At 40.8% G+C, this 10,883-nt stretch overlaps 1 pseudogene; it reads left to right on the forward strand.

Annotated features, from left to right (window-relative positions):
- Positions 1 to 1,471: 1,471 nt before the first annotated feature.
- Positions 1,472 to 2,006, forward strand: LOC110551620 (large ribosomal subunit protein uL5-like; annotated as a pseudogene).
- The last annotated feature ends 8,877 nt before the right edge of the window (positions 2,007 to 10,883 follow it).

Below are 10,883 nucleotides of genomic sequence, written 5' to 3' on the forward strand. Positions count from 1 at the left end.
GGAAGTGATAAATGGCACTCAAGTATTAACGACTGTTAATCGAATACTTGCTGTGCACAGGATACTGTCTGGGGTTTATTAGCACACATAGCAAGTCCCTATCACTATGGCATTTAAAAATAAGTAGAGGAGTCATGAAACAAGTGCAAAAGAAAATAGTAAGCATATGATATAATGTTACACAGTAAGCGCTTTGAAGGAAAGTAATGTTAGGTCACGGGAATAAATATTTACTACAGATTAAACAGTCAATATTCCTCTATTAGTCTGCCAAGGAGGCCCCATCCAAATATAATTTCGTGGTGATTGAACAGCAGAGATGCATTTTTCTCACAGTTCAGAAGGTTGAACATCCAGCACTAAATCCTTAACTTCCAAATAAATCTCATCTGGAGCTTCTGTGGCTGAAGGTTCAACATATGAATTTGGAAAAATCAGAATAAGTTTACCCATAAGGGTGATTTGTTTGTGCTGCGGAGATTTGAACAGACACATAGATGGTGTGATGGCATAAGCCTTGGAGCTGTGTGAGGCAAAAGAGAACATCCAGTGCAAACCTTACTTGTTATATTCCAGAACATAGGGTGGCTGGGAAATTAAAAGCAGACAGCAGGACATGCCATTGGAGAGAGATCCAGAAGTCAAACTACACATGGCTTAGAGGTCACATTAAGTCACGGTTTGGGGATTTGGGCAGAGAAAAATTTAGATGTTTTTGAGCAGACCAGTAGCATTCTGATACATATTCGAAAAGCACTGCTCTGGACTCTAAGCAACAGCATGAATGAAAAGAGGAGCACCAGTTAAGCAACTGCAGCAAATAAAGGATGGTCGTTCAACCCAAGCTTAGAGAGAGGGAGCAGTATTTCTATCTCACATTATCTCCTAAGTTCCAAGAAAGGATAGAGTGAGCTGTGCCAAACTGAATAGGAGCCAAGTTTATCATCATTCCCTTTGAGAAGAGGATGCCAGGACAGGAGAAATAAATCAGTAGTTAAGAGTGCTGGCTGCTCTTGCAGAGGACCCAGCATCCACAGGGAAGTTCACAACTCTTTGTAACTCCAGGTCTAAGGGAGCCTATGTTCTTGCCTAACCTCAATGGTTATCAGGTATGTACATGGTATGCTTAAATACATGCAGGTAAAACACTCATACATGTAAAGTAGACATAAGTAAATCTAAAGAAAGAGAGAGGAGTCCAAGTCAGTAGCTGACTGTAGATTCACCAAAGAGTGGAAATGCAGACATTCTGTAAGAATATTAAACCACTTCACTCAGTGCTCTAGATGTTCACTGCTGGAAAGTGAGAATGTGTCATATTCCCCTTAAAAAAAAAATGTGTTAAAACTTTTATCCTCAAAGTGACAGATTCTAGAAAGTAAGTTTTTGTTATACATCCTAGTTTTGTTTTGTTTTGTTTTGTTTTTTCCTGTTGTTGGGATGAAATGCTCTGACCAAAAGCAGCTCCATCATGGTGCAATATCAAGATGAAAAGAAGAACCCCGTGTGAGAACTTCACATCTGCAAGCTCTGCCTCAGTATCTGTGTGGGGATGAGCAGAGACAGACTGACCAGGGCACCCAAGGTGATGGAGCATCTCACAGGCCAGACATTTGTATTTGTCAAAGCCAGGTACACTCTGAAGTCCTTTAGCATGAGGAGAAATGAAAAGATTGCTGTTCACTGTACAGTTCATGGAGCCAAGGCAGAAGAAATTCTGGAAAAAGGCCTGAAGGTGCAGGAGTACGAGTTATGGAAAAATAACTTCTCAGATACTGGAAACTTTGGTTTTTGGCATTCAAGAATGCATTGATCTGGGCATCAAATATGACCCAAGAATTGGCATCTACGGCCTGGACTTCTATGTAGTGCTGGGTAAGCGAGGTTTCAGCATTACAGACAAGAAGCACAGGACAGGATACATTGGGGCCAACGACAGAATCAGAAAAGAGGCCATGAGCTGGTTCCAGCAGAAGTGTGATGGGATCTTTCTTCCTGGCAAATAAACTTTATCCAAAATGCTCATAAAATTTTCTCAGAAAAAAAAGCAACTTAGGAGAGGGAAGAGTTTATTTGGATTACACTTTTAGGTCATTGTTCACCACTAATGGAGGCCAGAGCATGAATTAAAGCAGAACAAAAGAGGAACTTTGCTTGCTGGCCCATACTCATACTCAGGCTCAGGCTCAGGCTCAGGCTCAGCTACCTTCCTGAAGTAACCCAGAACCACCTGGCCAGGGAATGGCACTGCCCACAGTGGTCTAGACCCTCCAACAATAATTAACTATCAAATGATCTCCCAAAGGCATGCCTGCAGGCTACTCAGATCTGAGAAATCCCTCAGTAGACTCCCTCCTAAGGTGATTATGAGCTGTGTACACTTAACAATGAACACTAACCAAGCCAATAGAAATATTAGTTATTATTCCTATTGCTATGACCAAACACCTGATAAGGAGCTTAAAGAATGGATTTATTCTGCCTTATTGTTCAGTGGAATGCATTCCATCATGGTACAAGGCATTAGCAGTGAAGTTGGGGAGTTAAAAGGAAATTGGGAAAAGTGTGTGAAAGCCTCAAGTCCCAGCCGCAATGACCCAAATCCTTCAGTGAACAGCCGCTTCTTGAAGGTTCCACAATTTTCTTAAACAATACAACCAGCTGAAGACAAAGTATTCAAACACATGAGACCATGAAGGGCATTTCAGATTCAAACCTCAATATTCTGGCCCTGGTTGCTATTGACGCAACCCTATTTCATAAAGTGAAATACATTCATTCCAACTTCAAACAACCCTGTAGTTTTGGGCAGTGCTAACACATAACAGTGTCTGTGTGCCTTGGTTTCTGCACCTGAAAATACTTTCATAATCAATTTATTTTGAGTAGGGAGCCCCTTCAGCAGCATTTTCAGTTCAGGTTCTCTCAAGTAAATTTGCATCTTTACAGATTAGAGGCATCAATGAGTAAGGGGTCCTACCCTCTGCACATCTTTTGTTTCTTTCTGTATACAGAACAAATTTCTCTTGAACAGTTACAGACTCTTTTTCAACATGCTTTTCTGCTTCAAAATTAAACGTCCATGAATTCTTTTCATCAACAAACACAGGTTTCACAGTTTCCATTTCAACTTATTCTTCTCTATTATATACCTAAATCAAAATAGTGAGCAATATCCATTCCACATCCTGAATTCTAGCCTGCCTTAAAAATTACTCCTGTTCCTTACTTTACACCTTTATTTTTAAATTCAGCATCATTCAAGCTCCCAGGATAATGGATGCTTGAACACCTGCAGATTCAGCATCCTTGCTAGATTATATCCAGAACGGCCTCTAGTCTAGTTTCCAAGAGAGTCCTTATTTTTCTATGAAATCTATGAGCCCTGCCAACACTCTCTACCTTCCTTCAGCAGGGAATCTTAGAAAAGAAGGGGGAGTTAGTAAGACCCGGAGGGGACAGGAGCTCCACAAGGAGAGCAACAGATCCAAAAAATCTGGTCACATGGTCTTCCCTGAGACTGATAGTCCAACCAAGTTGCATGCATGGAGATAATCTAGAACCCCTGCACAGATGTAGCCCATGACAGTTCAGTCTCCTAGTGGGTTCCATAGTAAGAGGAACAGGGACTGTCTCTGACATGAACTGATTGGCCTGCTCTTTGATCACCTCCCCCTGAGGGGGGGAGCAGCCTTACCAGGCCACAGAGGAAGACAATGCAGCCACTCCTGATGAGACCTAACAGACTAGGATCAGAAGAAAGGAAAAGAAGACCTCCCCTTTCAGCGGACTTGGGGAGGGGCATGCATGGAGAAGGAAGAGGAAGAGAGGGGTTGGGAGGAGAGGAGGGAGGGAACTACAGGGAGGATACAACGTAATTAATAAAAAAAATTAAAAAGCAATTCTAATATGACCCAATTATAATTATTTGCATTTTTTATTAGTAGCATCAGGACCAATTGGCCATTTTTCTTGATATTAAAATTATTTTTTTCTTGTTTGTACAATGTAGCTATTAATTCCAAACTCCAAAGTCATTTCACTGGTGTTGGATGAGTCAAGAAAAGACAGCACCTAGGTAGTTAGAGAAATGAATAGTATCTTTGCCAGTACGGTGGCTGGATCTGGCATCACAGCTTCCTTCAACTGGCTGTCCCTCACTCCCACAGAACACCTTAGGATACTTCATTAGAGGCAGAGGTTTAAACAGCCACATGGCTCAACTGATTCACAATGAATAGATTCTGGTACCTGAAGAAAAGTAAGGGAATCGAAGCCAAACACAGGTATTGCTTGCTTTTAAATCCCAACTGCACTAGGAAAGAGGAATGGCTGTCACTGTTGAGACAAGCCATCTTCTTTAAATGCAGAAACCTCTGCTACAAAAAGAATTTCACCAACACAAAGACAAGGCAGGCTATTATGAATCCCTTGAACAGTTATAAACAGTAAATAGAAAAAATGGTAGTTAAGCTAAACTTCTTTTAAAATTAGGAAGTTCCACACACTGCAAATGATGTTCATTATTGTGTCTAAAGAACTCTGAATGCTAGCATTTTGTCAGGGGAATTATTCAGGTTGAATTATTTATTGGCAAGAGAATTTACTGCTCCTTATGCTTGAATGACAATTTTAACATATTGACATAAAATAGGTCAAGAGAGGTAACTACATTGAAAGGATGGGGAAGTTTGTTTAATGCAATAGAAAAAAAGTAGGTATTTGAGATACCCACAAATTTTCTGCTCCAATAGTGTATCTAATTAAGAGTTGACAGTGGAAATGTTTGTTCAGCTATGCTTTTTAATCATAGAGCTTGCTTCGAATTCAGGGGAAGCCTAGCACACACTCCTTATCTATCTTCCATTAACTGAGTGAAGTTGATGGGTGAACCTCTCAATTTGGACTCCCATAATAACAATACCATATTTCACTCTTCCAGAGGCTGTGAAATTTAAACTCAAGGTGCTCAGGCTTCTAGTCCTTGTTTGGAATGATTATTCTCTTTTTGTATTCTCACAGAAACAGACACACATACACAGAGGGAGAGGGAGGGAGAGAGAGAGAGAGAGAGAGAGAGAGAAAGAGAGAGAATGAGAATGTATCTCACTCAAGTTTTTCCTCAGGTCTTTTGCAGCTGTAATCCCATTCACTGGGACCCTATCTCATGACATAATTACCTAACACAGTGGTTTGGATGTAAAATATCCTCTATAGACTTACTGTGCATCTGAACACTTGATCCCCAGCTGGTGACACTGGGAGCACTGTGAAACCTTCAGGAGGTGGATGCTCACTGCAAGAAGTGGGTCAATGAGGATGGATCTTGAGGTTGTAAAGCCCTGCCCATCTCTTGCTCACCCTCTGCTTCTTGACTGCTGATTCAAGGTGACCATCTGACTCCTGTTCTTATCACATGCTTTCCTACCATCTTGGAATGTATCCAGTCAAATTGTAAGTCGGAATATACCATCATGCCTTTAATTTGCCTCTTGTAAGGTGTTTGGTCACAGCACGTAGAAAAGTAACTAATTAAACTTAGTACTGAGCATTTTAGCCAAAGTCCTCCATTTAGATTAGTTCCTTTAGGTGTTCAGATTTTAGTAGGTTTATCATATATTATATGTCTATATGAGTGAGTATATACCGTGTGCATATTTCTGCTTCTGGGATAGCTCACTCAGGATGATCTTTTCCAGATTCCACCATTTACCTGCAAATTTCATGATTTCCATGTTTTTTTATCGCTGAGTAGAATTCCATTGTGTAGATGTACCATACTTTCTGCATCCATTCCTCAGTTGAGGGGCATCTTGGTTGTTTCCAGCAGACACCTGATTTTTTATAAAGATGCTAAACCCATACAATGTCAAAAAGATAGCATCTTCAACAAATGGTGCTGGTCTAACTGGATGTCTACATGCAGAAAAATGCAAATAGATCTATACTTGCACAAAACTAAAGTCCAAGTGGATCAAAGACCTCAATATAAAACCAGACACACTAAACCGGTTAGAAGAAAAAGTGGGGAAGAGCCTGGAACTCATTGGCACAGGAGACAACTTTCTGAACAGAACACCAACAGCACAGGCTCTAAGAGCAACAATCAATAAATGGGACCTCATGAAACTGAAAAGCTTCTGTAAAGCAGAGGACACTGTGGTCAGAACAAAACAACTACCTACAGATTGGGAAAGGATCTTAACCAACCCTGTATCTGACAGAGGGCTAATATCCAGTATATAAAAAGAACTAAAGAAGTTAAAAAGCAACAAATTAAGTAATCCAATTAAAAAAAAAAAACAGAACTAAACAGAGAATTCTCAATAGAGGAATATCGAATGGCAGAGAAACACTTAAAGAAAGGCTCAACGTCATTAGCCATCAGGGAAATGCAAATCAAAACAACCCTGAGATTTCACCTTACACCCATCAGAATGGCTAAGATCAAAAACTCAAGAGACAACACATGCTGGAGAGGTTGTGGAGAAAGGGGAACCCTTCTCCACTGCTGGTGGGAATGTAAACTTGTACAACCACTCTGGAAATCAATCTGGCACTTTCTCAGACAACTAGGAATAGCGCTTCTTCAAGATCCAGCCATACCACTACTGGGCATATATCCAAAAGAGGCTCAAGTACACAAAGAGGACATTTGCTCAACCATGTTTGTAGCAGCTTTATTTGTAATAGCCAGAAGCTGGAAACAGCCCAGATGCCCCTCAGAGGAGGAATGGATGCACAAATTGTGGTATATCTACACAATAGCAACCAGGGCCAGATCTGGAAAAGATCATCCTGAGTGAGCTATCCCAGAAGCATAAAGATGCACACAGTATATACTCACTCATATAGACATATAATATAGGATAAACGTACTAAAATCTGTACACCTAAAGAAACTAATCAAGAGGAAAGACTCTTTTTTTCTTTATTAATTATACTTTACTCACTTTGTATCCCCCCCATGGTTCCCTCCTTCCTTCCGTCCCAAGCCCTCCCTTCCTCCACCCTCTGCATGCATGCTTCTCCCCAAGTCCACTGATAGGGGAGGACTTCTTTTTCTTCCTTCTGATCCTACTCAATTAGGTCTCATCAGGAGTGGTTGCATTGTCTTCTTCTGTGGCCTGGTAATGCTGCTTCCCCCTCAGGGGTACGTAATTAAAGAGCAAGCCAATCAGTTCATGTCAGAGACAGTTCCTGTTCCTATAAGAGGGAGGACTCCTGCTATAGATTATCTTTATGTATACCTGTGCATGATAGTATGAGTTTACATTCACCATAGACATGCAGTTGCCTTCAGAGACCAGAAGAGGTCATGTATCCTCTGGAACAATAAGCCATTGTGAGCCACCCAAGGTGGGTGCTAGATACAATATCAGGCTCTTCTGCAAAGGCTGTATGTGCTTTTAATTGCTGAGCCATTGCTCCAGGCACTTTAATTGCTTTTGACTATAAGATGTTTAAACGTCTTGATTTTATTTTTAATTAAAAAATTGTGCACTAAAGAAGATAAACAAGAAAGAGGACCCAGAATAAGATAATCAATCCTCACTTAGAAAGACAAATGGGATACAGATGGGAAGTAGGAGAAAACAGGTAACAGGACAGGAGCCTACCGCAGAGGGCCTCTAAAAGACTCTATGTAGCAGTGTATCAAAGCAGATACTAAGACTCATAACCAAACCTTAGGAAGAGGGCAGGGAATCATATGATAAAAGGGGAGTTAATATGACCTGGAGAAGACAGGAGCTCCACAAGGACAAAGTATATCAGGGCACGGGGGTCCTCTATGAGACTGTTTCTCCAACCAAGGTCCATGTATGGATATTACCTAGAACCCCTGCTCAGATGTAGCCCATGGTAGCTCAGTAACCAAGTGGGTTTCCCTAGTAAAGGGAACAGGAACTATTTCTGACATGAACTCAATGACTGGCTCCTTTACCTCCCCCTCCCCCTGAGGAAGGAACAGTCTTGCTAGGCCACAGAGGAGGACATTGCAGCCAGTCCTGAAGATACCTGATAAGCTAGGGTCAGATGGAAGGGGAGTAGGACCTCCCCTAGCAGTGGACTTGGAAAGGGGAGGGAAGAGATGAGGGAGGGAGTGGGGTTGGGAGGGAATAAGGGTAGGGGCTACAGCTGGGATGCAAAGTAAATAACCTGTGATTAATATAAAAAAAATTAATAAAAAAAAATGTGCAGTCTCATCCTAATGGGCATAAAGATTTGCTCCAGGTTCCAGAGTTAACTGGAACATACTCTATCCTAAATGATGAGGGTTTACAACTAACACCCTTAGATTATGGCAGTCATGCAACAGACAGGCTCCCATGAGAGGATTTCACTGTCAATAAAAATCTAGTCAATGTGGAGATCAAAACAGTTTGTTGCATAAATTTAAACGGCTGAAAATATGTCTGCCCAATTAGTTTATGCTGATGTGATTATTTAACAAGTAAGCAAGCATCATTATAACAAAGCTATTTATACTGAAGTTTATAAATGCATAAGAAAATTGCATTATTTTTATATCTGGTCATCATGGAGAGGGCATCTAGGGAAGCTGAAGGGAAGTATTCCCTACACAAAAATAATGAGTAGGCTTATACACAGGGTGTAGGCGTATAGCAAATAGTTAGCAACCTGTAAGTTTAATAGTTTTGTTCCAACCCAAAATAAAATTAATGGGCTGGGAGCCAAGCTGAAATGTCTAAAAAGGCATCAGGGGTAACTGAAACCTAGATGAAATGTGAGAAGTTTGGTCAGTTCACCTTGTAAGGCAGTCTGGGCTCTGGTGATATTTGTAATATAAACCTTAAGCTTTGGGAAACAGGAAAAAAAATATCACTTTAAATTGACTTCCACTTCAGTGCTTCCACAAGGACCTGGTTTTCTTCAAGCTTTATTTGCTTAATGAACATTTCAGTGGTTCTGTGTGATAGGCATGTCTTCTGCCTTCACAGCTTAACTTTGATTGGAAGAATCCAGGCCAGTTGGTAAGAAAGTCACACGCTATAATAAAGTAAAATGGCAGCCTGTGAACTTGACCAGTGGTTAACAGATCCATGCTACAATGGCCTCCTAGACTGTTTCATGTTGTGGATTGAGACTTGGAAAGTTTGACACAGGGAGAATGGATTTTGTATGAGGGACAGATATATATCTTGGGGAACAGAGGGTGAAATGTGGTACATTGAAAAATGACAATCTAAAGTGTATCCGTGCCCTAGCCTGTTACATGTTGTCCTACATGGCAAAACAGAATTCACACCAGAAGTCAAGATTGCAGATCTTGAGGCTGGAAAGGTTATCTTGGGCTATCTGCTGGGCCTAATCTAATCATGGAAGTCCTTGAAAGCCTTTTCCAGCTATGCTTAGAGAAAGAGAGTGACAGATTAAGGATCCAAGAGATGCAGTAGAAGAAGAAGCAGCCACAAGCCAAGGAATTTACAGTCACTGGGAGCTAGAAAAAGAAAAGCGACTATCCTATGTATAGGTCTGCATAGCACTTTTTATAGGACGAATATCAAGGTGTCAGAAACCTCTGGGAATGGAACACATATGTCTACATTTTTATTTTAGCCTGATCAGATGCATTCTGAACTTCCGAGCTGCAAAACTATTTACTAATAAGTATGTTATTTAAGCCTTAGAGCACTAATACTTCAAGTCAGGCAACTAAAAGAAACATCAATTTTCCTCGCATGTAAAATGAAGATAAGGGTACTGATGGGATTGTCATTAATTAGATGTGATGATGACCTAGAAGTGTTCAATTCTGTGGCTGTCAATAGGCTACTTAAACATACACTGCTTTTTTTTATGGATTCACCAAAGATCTTTTTAAAAGCAGTAGAAGAAATACTTCTCACCCTAATGCATAAAAGACCTGGGCTTTTGTCCTAGGACTGGTACGAGCCAGCTATCTCTCAGCTCAGGCAACACCTGTCCCTTCTCTGGGCTGTGGCTTTTCAAAATGAGGATGTGAGCTAGAAGATTTATTTCTAAGGGCACCTCCTTTACTGACATGGCTGAATAATACAAATGAAAAGCCATAAAACTTCTGCATTCAAGTATGAAGAAGAAAGATATGATAATGAGAATTCAACTCAATATTCAGAACTGAACGGCCTTCTGGAAAGTCGGCAGGCTTGAGTTAGCCACTTCCACAGCAGCTGCCTCAGGTCTATGAGGAGAGAGGGAGATGTGCCCATCTTCAAATCTCTCCAGGACCCAAACTCCCATGGCATTTAGATCACACACAAAGGCTTAGGAAGTCGTACCACCATAATCCCTAGAATAACTCCAGACATTAATCAGGATACTTAGAGAATAACATAGAGATAAAAGGCTCCACTTAGCAGCAGCTGCCAAATGGCCAAGGACCTGAAGCTGTTTTCTGCTGCTGTCTAAGCATAACCAGGGCAGGGATACTGAACCCATGGGTCACGACCCCTTGGAGAAGTCACCCAAGACCATTGGAAAACACAAATGTTTAAATTATAATTCATAACCATACCAAAATTATAGTTATGGAGTAATAACAAAAAGGATTTTGTGATTCAGGGTCACCACAACAAGAGGCATGCTATTAAAGAGTCACAGCATTAGAAAGATTGAGAAGCACTAACTAGGGCAAAGTGGGTGGGAAGCCATGAGAAGAGAGAAGGAGCCTGAGTTTACTGAGTTGAAGAAAAAAAAATCATGGCTGTAGTGGGATATTTCTTTCTAGCTTATGAAAGAATAAATACTTCCCCCTTGGGAAGCTGTGTCATTCTCAAAGTCTGATGCACTGATCAGGTCAAAGCAAAAACAAGAACTTCTTCACTGTGAGCCTAGGATACTTGCAAAGTCCTTCTGCTTCCTTAGAAAACACAAGTTCT

The sequence above is a fragment of the Meriones unguiculatus genome, chromosome 1, assembly GCF_030254825.1.
Source record: "Meriones unguiculatus strain TT.TT164.6M chromosome 1, Bangor_MerUng_6.1, whole genome shotgun sequence".
In the NCBI taxonomy this organism is placed as follows: Eukaryota; Metazoa; Chordata; class Mammalia; order Rodentia; family Muridae; genus Meriones; species Meriones unguiculatus.